The following is an 11,168-nucleotide window of genomic DNA, read 5'->3' on the forward strand; positions in this document are numbered from 1 at the left end:
CTATCTGTTGCTTTCATTGAATAATTAATAAAGAAACTGCTTGGCCTGAAAGGTCAGACGTAGGTGGGAGGAGTAGACAGAACAGAATGCTGGGAAGAAGGGAAGTGAGCCTGACGCCATGCCTCTCCTCTCCAGGGCAGCCGCCATGGAGCCAGCCGCCAGGTCAGACGTGCTGAATCTTTCCCGGTAAGCCTCCACATGGTGGTGCAACACAGATTATTAGAAATGGGTTAATCAAGATGTGAGATTAGGCAATAAGAGGCTAGAACTAACGGGCCAAGCAGCGTTTAAAAGAATGCAGTTTGTGTGTTGTTATTTCGGGGCATAAGCTGGCCAGGCGGCTGGGAGCCAGGCGGCAGGCTCGCAGCCCAGAGCTCCTTGTACACTTCTCTTTGTGACAATGAGACATGTCTGCTTCTTGCAGCTGCAATCTTCTTCTGAGAAGATAATGGACATGGAAGAAACTGCACATGGAGTTTACTTTCTCTGTGGCAAAAAGGAAGCCATCGGGCAAAACATGCCCTTGTCTCAACTGCCTACATGACATTGTCCTAAAGACAAGCAGGACACAGAATATCCTCCCTCACAGAAAAGCCTGTCGAATATGCTAGGCCTGAAGGCTGAAGATGGATGCCCCGATGCCACCAGAAACTCGGTTTGGGTTACTGTACGGGCAGACAGTCGTTTTCTGTCATTGCATGGTTTGGAAGTCGCCTGCTTGTGCCTCCTGCTTACTCAGTTCCTGTTATTTCCTTCTTGGGTCTCTGAGGGAGTTGAGGATTTGATAGCTACAGCTCTAGTTTTCCAGAAAAAGAAAGCACATTACGATAGAAAATCAATTCGGGAGAAAACTTTGAACCCAAATAGATAGGATAGAGGTGAAATCTTTCTCTGAATTTGTCAAACACAAATGGATGGGGCATTGTTGATGTATTTATTGCCTGTACTTATTGTATATGCTCATATTCGTTATAGCCTTCTCTTTTCTCTTACATAGAAAGTGGGAAAATAGTGACATTTCAATAGTATTTTAATAAATAAAGATTACCTAAAGATCTGAGAGTAAAAGAGTGCCATGGATCAGCCTAATGAGCAGATTTAGAAACACACACCTTTAATCCCAGTAGCCACACCCTAACACACACTCTAATCCCATTGGTGCAGGCCTTTAGTCCCACCCCTAGAGGAGACTATAAAAAGGCGTGGAGACCTCTCTCAGACACAGTCTCATTGTGAGATTCCTGGATTGGCAGCACGGACTAGCACAAAGGAAAGGAAGGAGAGGGTGGGCCGGACAAGCAGAAGTGTCGGTGGACTAGATAGCCACGCGACCAGGAGTGAGCTTCGCATCATACCCTTTAGGCAAGCGCCCAGCAAATAAACCCGAGTGGTTCTTGTCAGCTCAGATTCAGCAAACCCGCCCGCAGCGTCCGCGAGAGGAGCCCTGAGGTCCATCTCCTTCGATTCTCAGGACCTGAAGATGGATGCACAGTCAGGGCGAAGTGTGGTGCTAATAAGAACCCCCAAGTTGTCTCTAAATGAGCGCTTTACTAGTCTGGTGGAGAACAAACAGTCCACGCCAGCGACTATTCGGGCTTCGCTGCAGCAGCAGCTGCAAGGCAGCGCCAGAAACAGAAGACTGGCCCAGCAGATGGAGAATAGACCCTCTGTCCGGGCAGCATTAAAACTTAAGCAGCGCCTGGGTAACAAGAGGAACATCCAGGCTCCCTCAGGCCTACCCAGAGGTGACCTGTCCAGGGGAGCAATTGGAGGACGAGGCCTACCCAAAATCCAGGGAGGCTTTCGCCGAGGACGAGGAAGTGAAAGAGGAAGAGGAAGGGGAGGACTACGTGGGGGACTTGCCACCAGAAGCCTGCCAAGGGGCGGGTTGTCATTCCAAGGTCGAAGCCCGCTCCTCCGAGGTGAACAAGACTTTGCTGCCCCACAAATGGACTCAAGAGGTGGTGCTGTTCCAGGTCGTGGAGGTCCTGGGAGAAGGGGCCGAGGGCGTGCAGCTATGGGTCGTGGCGGAATCGGTGGTAGAGGTCTGGCTGTGATAGGTTGGGGAAGAGGGAACTTTGGATGCCGTGGTCGAGGCAGAGGAGGTCGGGGAAGAGGGAACTTTGGATGCCGTGGTCGAGGAAGAGGTGCCCGCACTCGCCCTGCATTGACCAAGGAGCAGCTGGACAAAGAACTGGATGCATACATGTCCAACACTAGAGCACGCCTGGATGCTGAGCTGGATGCCTACATGGCAGAGGCAGATTCTGAAACTGAAGCCTGCCTGCCTGCCTCTTAGACTCTCGGGAAATCACCACAGCTGTGCCTATGAAGAAATAGCCTTGAGCACCCATGAGAAGGACCCTGACTGAGGCCGGAAGGACTCACACCATGGGTTGTGGACTCCCTTGCCACCAGTGGGTGCCTTTCGCCTGTTCTGTTTACCTTTCGATGCTCTGTGAAATAAACCCCATTTTCCCTTGATTCGCCTGAGTTTGTTTTGTTGTTTATCCAGTCACCCAGACTTGGGTTTAAGCAGGAATGCGTTGGCCCTGTGAGGAGAACTTTTTTCCAGTCTCTGCCTCACCTGCTGTATACGCCGATAGTTTAATATTTCTTCTAATCACCTTTATGATCCCAGAAAGAGTTCCCAGAAGCAGCCAGAGTTCTCACTGATGGGAGCTCTCTGGGTTAGAGTTCTACACCTTCCTTAAGAGCTGTGTGCTCACAGCTAAACTGAAGGTGTGTGTGCTATGTTGATGGTGAAGGGGGTAATTTGGAAATGTTGATAGTGCTCCTGAGTCAGGAACGGCGTACACGTTGTAGCCACTTTGATTTAGTCTTTGACATTGCATAGGACATGCTGAGCTGGATGTGTAGAATTTCCACCCTAAAATAACATTTTTTAACTTATTTGGCCTTTGTGTCATTTCCAAGAGATTTTTTCACATTTAGTGAAACAGAAGCCATTAGTGGTCGCCAAAGACACTCGGCTAGGAGAAGCTTTACAACCTAACTGCAGACGTGCAGTTACCTATGTCCAGAACCAGTCTTGGTTCAATCTACAAAAATCGCTTTTTTTTTAACCTCTTGAAGGTTTAATTTTAACAATAATTTGTCAGCTGTTCAGTTTCAGCGGAATCCATTTATCTGGCTCGTTATAACAAACTGTTGTCTCATTCAAAAAATTTTATCAGCACCCAATCATTAGGAAGTAGCCTAGAAAACTATGCACATTTCTTCCCTCCACCCAAAAATGGATTATGGATGTTGGTTTTCGTGTAATGTGTTAGTTACAATTTATTATGGATAATGCTTAGGGAAACTCTAAACAAAGCATATTTGGTTAGATCCAAAGTTTTTGTTTTGAAAAACAAAGTCTGGGCGTTGGTGGCAATCAATTGAATCCCTACGCTTGGGAGGCAGAAGCAGGCTGGTCTTAATGAGTTCAAGGTCAGCCTGGTCTACAGAGCAAGTTCCCGGACAGGTTCTATTGCTACTCAGAAACCCTGGCTCAAAAACCAACGACGGTGAAGTAGAAGGAGACAGAGAGAGAGAGAGAGAGAGAGAGAGAGAGAGAGAGAGAGAGAGAGAGAAAGATAGAGAGAGACAGAGAGAGACAGAGACAGATACAGAGAGAGAGACAGATACAGAGAGAGAGACAGAGACAGACAGAGAGAGAGACAGAGAGAGAGACAGAGAGAGAGACAGAGAGAGAAGAGAGATAAAATGAAAAAAAATAAAAAAGTTTATTGATCCAGTTTTTAGCACCTATTTGTTTTAAGTGTTTTGCATTGGTTTAGTATTGTATACTGTATACAAATTTTGTATATTGATTCAAACTTGAGGTCAATTTTAGTAAAACATGCTCTACATACATTTCCATGCTTGTGTGAGCTATTGTACCTCTACAGCTCATTTAATATAAATTAATATAACTTTCTAGACTCTGAAAATTCTTATTATCAATTAACTGTTTAATATAATAAAGAAATATAGGTTAGTAGTTAATCACCTAGTACAATTGAACTCATAGTCATACTAGGTATATTTTCAAGATGAAACAAAGATAATTTAGAAGGATAGGTCATTTTCAAACACTTCAGAGATCTCCAGAATATGGCAATTAAAATGTTTTAATAACCTTGGTTGTTCTCTGATGTGTGAAGATCACATGTCTATCTGTTGCTTTCATTGAATAATTAATAAAGAAACTGCTTGGCCTGAAAGGTCAGACGTAGGTGGGAGGAGTAGACAGAACAGAATGCTGGGAAGAAGGGAAGTGAGCCTGACGCCATGCCTCTCCTCTCCAGGGCAGCCGCCATGGAGCCAGCCGCCAGGTCAGACGTGCTGAATCTTTCCCGGTAAGCCTCCACATGGTGGTGCAACACAGATTATTAGAAATGGGTTAATCAAGATGTGAGATTAGGCAATAAGAGGCTAGAACTAACGGGCCAAGCAGCGTTTAAAAGAATGCAGTTTGTGTGTTGTTATTTCGGGGCATAAGCTGGCCAGGCGGCTGGGAGCCAGGCGGCAGGCTCGCAGCCCAGAGCTCCTTGTACACTTCTCTTTGTGACAATGAGACATGTCTGCTTCTTGCAGCTGCAATCTTCTTCAGAGAAGATAATGGACATGGAAGAAACTGCACATGGAGTTTACTTTCTCTGTGGCAAAAAGGAAGCCATCGGGCAAAACATGCCCTTGTCTCAACTGCCTACATGACATTGTCCTAAAGACAAGCAGGACACAGAATATCCTCCCTCACAGAAAAGCCTGTCGAATATGCTAGGCCTGAAGGCTGAAGATGGATGCCCCGATGCCACCAGAAACTCGGTTTGGGTTACTGTACGGGCAGACAGTCGTTTTCTGTCATTGCATGGTTTGGAAGTCGCCTGCTTGTGCCTCCTGCTTACTCAGTTCCTGTTATTTCCTTCTTGGGTCTCTGAGGGAGTTGAGGATTTGATAGCTACAGCTCTAGTTTTCCAGAAAAAGAAAGCACATTACGATAGAAAATCAATTCGGGAGAAAACTTTGAACCCAAATAGATAGGATAGAGGTGAAATCTTTCTCTGAATTTGTCAAACACAAATGGATGGGGCATTGTTGATGTATTTATTGCCTGTACTTATTGTATATGCTCATATTCGTTATAGCCTTCTCTTTTCTCTTACATAGAAAGTGGGAAAATAGTGACATTTCAATAGTATTTTAATAAATAAAGATTACCTAAAGATCTGAGAGTAAAAGAGTGCCATGGATCAGCCTAATGAGCAGATTTAGAAACACACACCTTTAATCCCAGTAGCCACACCCTAACACACACTCTAATCCCATTGGTGCAGGCCTTTAGTCCCACCCCTAGAGGAGACTATAAAAAGGCGTGGAGACCTCTCTCAGACACAGTCTCATTGTGAGATTCCTGGATTGGCAGCACGGACTAGCACAAAGGAAAGGAAGGAGAGGGTGGGCCGGACAAGCAGAAGTGTCGGTGGACTAGATAGCCACGCGACCAGGAGTGAGCTTCGCATCATACCCTTTAGGCAAGCGCCCAGCAAATAAACCCGAGTGGTTCTTGTCAGCTCAGATTCAGCAAACCCGCCCGCAGCGTCCGCGAGAGGAGCCCTGAGGTCCATCTCCTTCGATTCTCAGGACCTGAAGATGGATGCACAGTCAGGGCGAAGTGTGGTGCTAATAAGAACCCCCAAGTTGTCTCTAAATGAGCGCTTTACTAGTCTGGTGGAGAACAAACAGTCCACGCCAGCGACTATTCGGGCTTCGCTGCAGCAGCAGCTGCAAGGCAGCGCCAGAAACAGAAGACTGGCCCAGCAGATGGAGAATAGACCCTCTGTCCGGGCAGCATTAAAACTTAAGCAGCGCCTGGGTAACAAGAGGAACATCCAGGCTCCCTCAGGCCTACCCAGAGGTGACCTGTCCAGGGGAGCAATTGGAGGACGAGGCCTACCCAAAATCCAGGGAGGCTTTCGCCGAGGACGAGGAAGTGAAAGAGGAAGAGGAAGGGGAGGACTACGTGGGGGACTTGCCACCAGAAGCCTGCCAAGGGGCGGGTTGTCATTCCAAGGTCGAAGCCCGCTCCTCCGAGGTGAACAAGACTTTGCTGCCCCACAAATGGACTCAAGAGGTGGTGCTGTTCCAGGTCGTGGAGGTCCTGGGAGAAGGGGCCGAGGGCGTGCAGCTATGGGTCGTGGCGGAATCGGTGGTAGAGGTCTGGCTGTGATAGGTTGGGGAAGAGGGAACTTTGGATGCCGTGGTCGAGGCAGAGGAGGTCGGGGAAGAGGGAACTTTGGATGCCGTGGTCGAGGAAGAGGTGCCCGCACTCGCCCTGCATTGACCAAGGAGCAGCTGGACAAAGAACTGGATGCATACATGTCCAACACTAGAGCACGCCTGGATGCTGAGCTGGATGCCTACATGGCAGAGGCAGATTCTGAAACTGAAGCCTGCCTGCCTGCCTCTTAGACTCTCGGGAAATCACCACAGCTGTGCCTATGAAGAAATAGCCTTGAGCACCCATGAGAAGGACCCTGACTGAGGCCGGAAGGACTCACACCATGGGTTGTGGACTCCCTTGCCACCAGTGGGTGCCTTTCGCCTGTTCTGTTTACCTTTCGATGCTCTGTGAAATAAACCCCATTTTCCCTTGATTCGCCTGAGTTTGTTTTGTTGTTTATCCAGTCACCCAGACTTGGGTTTAAGCAGGAATGCGTTGGCCCTGTGAGGAGAACTTTTTTCCAGTCTCTGCCTCACCTGCTGTATACGCCGATAGTTTAATATTTCTTCTAATCACCTTTATGATCCCAGAAAGAGTTCCCAGAAGCAGCCAGAGTTCTCACTGATGGGAGCTCTCTGGGTTAGAGTTCTACACCTTCCTTAAGAGCTGTGTGCTCACAGCTAAACTGAAGGTGTGTGTGCTATGTTGATGGTGAAGGTGGTAATTTGGAAATGTTGATAGTGCTCCTGAGTCAAGAACGGCGTACACGTTGTAGCCACTTTGATTTAGTCTTTGACATTGCATAGGACATGCTGAGCTGGATGTGTAGAATTTCCACCCTAAAATAACATTTTTAACTTATTTGGCCTTTGTGTCATTTCCAAGAGATTTTTTCACATTTAGTGAAAGAGAAGCCATTAGTGGTCGCCAAAGACACTCGGCTAGGAGAAGCTTTACAACCTAACTGCAGACGTGCAGTTACCTATGTCCAGAACCAGTCTTGGTTCAATCTACAAAAATCGCTTTTTTTTAACCTCTTGAAGGTTTAATTTTAACAATAATTTGTCAGCTGTTCAGTTTCAGCGGAATCCATTTATCTGGCTCGTTATAACAAACTGTTGTCTCATTCAAAAAATTTATCAGCACCCAATCATTAGGAAGTAGCCTAGAAAACTATGCACATTTCTTCCCTCCACCCAAAAATGGATTATGGATGTTGGTTTTCGTGTAATGTGTTAGTTACAATTTATTATGGATAATGCTTAGGGAAACTCTAAACAAAACATATTTGGTTAGATCCAAAGTTTTTGTTTTGAAAAACAAAGTCTGGGCGTTGGTGGCAATCAATTGAATCCCTACGCTTGGGAGGCAGAAGCAGGCTGGTCTTAATGAGTTCAAGGTCAGCCTGGTCTACAGAGCAAGTTCCCGGACAGGTTCTATTGCTACTCAGAAACCCTGGCTCAAAAACCAACGACGGTGAAGTAGAAGGAGACAGAGAGAGAGAGAGAGAGAGAGAGAGAGAGAGAGAGAGAGAGAGAGAGAGAAGATAGAGAGAGACAGAGAGAGACAGAGACAGATACAGAGAGAGAGAGACAGAGAGACAGAGACAGAGAGAGACAGAGAGAGAGACAGAGACAGACAGAGACAGACAGAGAGAGACAGAGAGAGAAGAGAGATAAAATGAAAAAAAATAAAAAAGTTTATTGATCCAGTTTTTAGCACCTATTTGTTTTAAGTGTTTTGCATTGGTTTAGTATTGTATACTGTATACAAATTTTGTATATTGATTCAAACTTGAGGTCAATTTTAGTAAAACATGCTCTACATACATTTCCATGCTTGTGTGAGCTATTGTACCTCTACAGCTCATTTAATATAAATTAATATAAATTTCTAGACTTTGAAAATTCTTATTATCAATTAACTGTTTAATATAATAAAGAAATATAGGTTAGTAGTTAATCACCTAGTACAATTGAACTCATAGTCATACTAGGTATATTTTCAAGATGAAACAAAGATAATTTAGAAGGATAGGTCATTTTCAAACACTTCAGAGATCTCCAGAATATGGCAATTAAAATGTTTTAATAACCTTGGTTGTTCTCTGATGCGTGAAGATCACATGTCTATCTGTTGCTTTCATTGAATAATTAATAAAGAAACTGCTTGGCCTGAAAGGTCAGACGTAGGTGGGAGGAGTAGACAGAACAGAATGCTGGGAAGAAGGGAAGTGAGCCTGACGCCATGCCTCTCCTCTCCAGGGCAGCCGCCATGGAGCCAGCCGCCAGGTCAGACGTGCTGAATCTTTCCCGGTAAGCCTCCACATGGTGGTGCAACACAGATTATTAGAAATGGGTTAATCAAGATGTGAGATTAGGCAATAAGAGGCTAGAACTAACGGGCCAAGCAGCGTTTAAAAGAATGCAGTTTGTGTGTTGTTATTTCGGGGCATAAGCTGGCCAGGCGGCTGGGAGCCAGGCGGCAGGCTCGCAGCCCAGAGCTCCTTGTACACTTCTCTTTGTGACAATGAGACATGTCTGCTTCTTGCAGCTGCAATCTTCTTCTGAGAAGATAATGGACATGGAAGAAACTGCACATGGAGTTTACTTTCTCTGTGGCAAAAAGGAAGCCATCGGGCAAAACATGCCCTTGTCTCAACTGCCTACATGATATTGTCCTAAAGACAAGCAGGACACAGAATATCCTCCCTCACAGAAAAGCCTGTCGAATATGCTAGGCCTGAAGGCTGAAGATGGATGCCCCGATGCCACCAGAAACTCGGTTTGGGTTACTGTACGGGCAGACAGTCGTTTTCTGTCATTGCATGGTTTGGAAGTCGCCTGCTTGTGCCTCCTGCTTACTCAGTTCCTGTTATTTCCTTCTTGGGTCTCTGAGGGAGTTGAGGATTTGATAGCTACAGCTCTAGTTTTCCAGAAAAAGAAAGCAAATTACGATAGAAAATCAATTCGGGAGAAAACTTTGAACCCAAACAGATAGGATAGAGGTGAAATCTTTCTCTGAATTTGTCAAACACAAATGGATGGGGCATTGTTGATGTATTTATTGCCTGTACTTATTGTATATGCTCATATTCGTTATAGCCTTCTCTTTTTCTCTTACATAGAAAGTGGGAAAATAGTGACATTTCAATAGTATTTTAATAAATAAAGATTACCTAAAGATCTGAGAGTAAAAGAGTGCCATGGATCAGCCTAATGAGCAGATTTAGAAACACACACCTTTAATCCCAGTAGCCACACCCTAACACACACTCTAATCCCATTGGTGCAGGCCTTTAGTCCCACCCCTAGAGGAGAATATAAAAAGGCGTGGAGACCTCTCTCAGACACAGTCTCATTGTGAGATTCCTGGATTGGCAGCACGGACTAGCACAAAGGAAAGGAAGGAGAGGGTGGGCCGGACAAGCAGAAGTGTCGGTGGACTAGATAGCCACGCGACCAGGAGTGAGCTTCGCATCATACCCTTTAGGCAAGCGCCTAACCCAAGCACCCAGCAAATAAATCCGAGTGGTTCTTGTCAGCTCAGATTCAGCAAACCCGCCCACAGCGTCCGCGAGAGGAGCCCTGAGGTCCATCTCCTTCGATTCTCAGGACCTGAAGATGGATGCACAGTCAGGGCGAAGTGTGGTGCTAATAAGAACCCCCAAGTTGTCTCTAAATGAGCGCTTTACTAGTCTGGTGGAGAACAAACAGTCCACGCCAGCGACTATTCGGGCTTCGCTGCAGCAGCAGCTGCAAGGCAGCGCCAGAAACAGAAGACTGGCCCAGCAGATGGAGAATAGACCCTCTGTCCGGGCAGCATTAAAACTTAAGCAGCGCCTGGGTAACAAGAGGAACATCCAGGCTCCCTCAGGCCTACCCAGAGGTGACCTGTCCAGGGGAGCAATTGGAGGACGAGGCCTACCCAAAATCCAGGGAGGCTTTCGCCGAGGACGAGGAAGTGAAAGAGGAAGAGGAAGGGGAGGACTACGTGGGGGACTTGCCACCAGAAGCCTGCCAAGGGGCGGGTTGTCATTCCAAGGTCGAAGCCCGCTCCTCCGAGGTGAACAAGACTTTGCTGCCCCACAAATGGACTCAAGAGGTGGTGCTGTTCCAGGTCGTGGAGGTCCTGGGAGAAGGGGCCGAGGGCGTGCAGCTATGGGTCGTGGCGGAATCGGTGGTAGAGGTCTGGCTGTGATAGGTTGGGGAAGAGGGAACTTTGGATGCCGTGGTCGAGGCAGAGGAGGTCGGGGAAGAGGGAACTTTGGATGCCGTGGTCGAGGAAGAGGTGCCCGCACTCGCCCTGCATTGACCAAGGAGCAGCTGGACAAAGAACTGGATGCATACATGTCCAACACTAGAGCACGCCTGGATGCTGAGCTGGATGCCTACATGGCAGAGGCAGATTCTGAAACTGAAGCCTGCCTGCCTGCCTCTTAGACTCTCGGGAAATCACCACAGCTGTGCCTATGAAGAAATAGCCTTGAGCACCCATGAGAAGGACCCTGACTGAGGCCGGAAGGACTCACACCATGGGTTGTGGACTCCCTTGCCACCAGTGGGTGCCTTTCGCCTGTTCTGTTTACCTTTCGATGCTCTGTGAAATAAACCCCATTTTCCCTTGATTCGCCTGAGTTTGTTTTGTTGTTTATCCAGTCACCCAGACTTGGGTTTAAGCAGGAATGCGTTGGCCCTGTGAGGAGAACTTTTTTCCAGTCTCTGCCTCACCTGCTGTATACGCCGATAGTTTAATATTTCTTCTAATCACCTTTATGATCCCAGAAAGAGTTCCCAGAAGCAGCCAGAGTTCTCACTGATGGGAGCTCTCTGGGTTAGAGTTCTACACCTTCCTTAAGAGCTGTGTGCTCACAGCTAAACTGAAGGTGTGTGTGCTATGTTGATGGTGAAGGGGGTAATTTGGAAATGTTGATAGTGCT

General features: G+C 46.8%; 3 pseudogenes; all 3 read left to right on the top strand.

Annotated features, from left to right (window-relative positions):
* The first annotated feature begins 1,480 nt into the window (after positions 1-1,480).
* On the top strand, positions 1,481-2,299 carry LOC142849019 (chromatin target of PRMT1 protein pseudogene; annotated as a pseudogene).
* A 3,359-nt stretch (positions 2,300-5,658) lies between these two features.
* LOC142849020 (chromatin target of PRMT1 protein pseudogene) lies at positions 5,659-6,477 on the top strand (annotated as a pseudogene).
* A 3,375-nt stretch (positions 6,478-9,852) lies between these two features.
* On the top strand, positions 9,853-10,671 carry LOC142849021 (chromatin target of PRMT1 protein pseudogene; annotated as a pseudogene).
* Positions 10,672-11,168: the final 497 nt, after the last annotated feature.

Source organism: Microtus pennsylvanicus, chromosome 4, assembly GCF_037038515.1.
Source record: "Microtus pennsylvanicus isolate mMicPen1 chromosome 4, mMicPen1.hap1, whole genome shotgun sequence".
NCBI lineage: Eukaryota > Metazoa > Chordata > Mammalia > Rodentia > Cricetidae > Microtus > Microtus pennsylvanicus.